Raw genomic sequence first — 2,491 nt, forward strand, 5'->3', positions numbered from 1 at the left:
TCATCTCTCCGTTTAGCTCCTCGGCTCCTAAACCACTTCTTCTCCTTCTCCGTTCCCTCTCCGTTACAGACATCCCTCCCACTAACGACTGACAAGCACGACGACGCGCTCCTCGCACGACACATAAGGATCGCGTATACGCTGGCGCGCGTGCAGCCGAGCAAAAAAATGTCGTAAAATATAGTTCCTCCGTGGATATGCAAGCTACGGACGGGCCGGGCCCTCGAAGAAGAAAAATGCGCGTTGGGTCGCGCGACCGGCCGCTCTTGGGACGATCGAATCGATGGGACGAGTCAGGTAACATCCACTCCTCGTTCCTCGCGGTTGATCGTAGGTGTTGCTGAAATTTGATTCCCCGCCGCGACGCTGCACCGACGCGACTTCCGATCATGCGCGCGCATTCATCCCCGCGTTGCAACTCGCCGCGGTACCTTCCGACTTCCGACATTTAACCACACGAGTGATCGGATACGTCATATACCATTGCTTTTTTATCTCTCGTTCGATCTTTTTTTTTTTTTTTTTCATAGTTTCTCTCCGATTCTTTCTCAGATTAGAAGAAGAAATAGATACGAGGTAAATTAGGGAAATACAGGAAACGTCGATTTTCCTCGCTTTCCTCGCTTCAACCGCGGCAGATTGCTCGCGATCATCGAGAAATATGCCGCGGTTTATTTTCTTCTTTTTATTCATTTATTATTTTTTTTTTTTTTTTCTAATATTTCCAAGGCGATGTTCTATCTCGGGGCCTCGGATCGGAGGCGAAGTACGGCGCGCATCGACGCGGCAAAACGAGCATTCCGCTTTCATTCGCGCCGCATAACGATACACCCGGCCTGCGTGTCGCATCGATCTTATAAACCAGCATCAAACGGAGAGCAGCCGAATGAGCGGAGCCGGCCAGCCAGCCTCAGCCACACCCCGACGCGATTAAACCTGTTGCTGCTTCGCTCGTGCTTCGGCTCGGCTCCATAGACGCGTACACGTAGGTGTTCGACTGCGAGTATATGCGGAGATCGCTCTTAAACTCTTCGGACGAATGCTCGAGGACGCGTAGTTACCAGTTTCTAATCAATAGATTCCGGACGATTGACGATTGTCGATGGAGGAACGCGAGATATTTTCTTGCCTTTGCCACTCCAACTTCTTCTTGTACAATTTGCTTATTTTCTCTTATCTTATACATAACAGCTCAAGGAATATCTATAATTTTTGCGCATAAATCTTATTTGATATATAATAAAAAAAAGAAGGAAAATACGAAATTTTTGGACTTTTTATAACCGTATAATAAGTGCCATGATTGTTTCTGAGAATACAGATAATTCGAGTATAACGTATATTGTTTCAAAGAAGTAATGAGAATTCAATTCGGAAAAGCGTTGATTGAGAGGTAGAAAATCGAAAGATTTTATTACGAATAGAATAAATCATATTTTACAAAAATAATAATGTGTAATAATGTGTTATAATATGTAATAATAGATATTAGGAAAAGACAAAGATGTAAAAAAGAGTGGGAGAAAAAAATACTGGCATCCGTTCCATTCTTCGCCATCCCCACGATCAGTTTCGCTTACCTTTGACTTATGACTCTCGCCACTCTAACGTTGTCCAACGAGATCGATGCAAGAGCAGCGTATATAACGAGCTACCGAGGACTCGAATTTCGCGTCTCCAGTAACGGTGTGACGCAATTCGGTAAGCCGGCCGCGAGGGGTGAAGCGGATGCTAGGTGGGCCGTGAACAGAAATTAGGGGGTAGGTTTCACGTAATAAAACCGATCTTATCGTAACGTTTAATTCGATGGCCTGTTTATTTTCGAGCCGCGACGAAAATCGATCGTGATAAAACGCGGCACACCAAACTCTTGACGACTGAATCAACGATTTCCAACCTTATATTCCTCTCCGTACAACAAAAATTCCTTCCTCCTATTCTATTCCACTTTTATCGATTACGTACGTTTCTCATTCGTCTGGCATATACGTACATGTATATATATATATATACGTATAGCTAGAAACACATATAAATTTGTAAGGAGTAAGAGTAAGAGTAAATGGTGGAAAAGAACGAGACGAGAATAAAGCGGAAAGAATCCTTGGATCGGGTCGCGGCGCGTACGGAGCAGCATCCGGAGAAGTCCTCGCTGGGGGTTAGGGTCACGTCAACGTAAAACCAAGGTAGAGATCGTGGCGGTGGAGGCAGCGTATGCGACGTGGTGGGGAAGGGCAAAAAGGTGGCGAGAGAGAGAGCGAGGGGGGTTCATTGAGGAACGGCACGTGCGGAGAGGACAGAGCGCTGGCGAGGAGAGAGAGCTCGATGGAACGAGCGGTCACGACAGGGGGTAGAGGCCGGGGCCAGAGGGGCAACACGGGGTTGCCTGGCGACCGTCAGCCGACGGGTTGCCCCTGGCGACTGATTGCGTCACTGCAGCGCCGTATGACGTCACGCGACGCCACTGCCCTTGACCGCTCGAGTCCGGGAA

This window comes from Apis dorsata, unplaced genomic scaffold (assembly GCF_000469605.1).
Source record: "Apis dorsata unplaced genomic scaffold, Apis dorsata 1.3 scaffold_292, whole genome shotgun sequence".
NCBI lineage: Eukaryota > Metazoa > Arthropoda > Insecta > Hymenoptera > Apidae > Apis > Apis dorsata.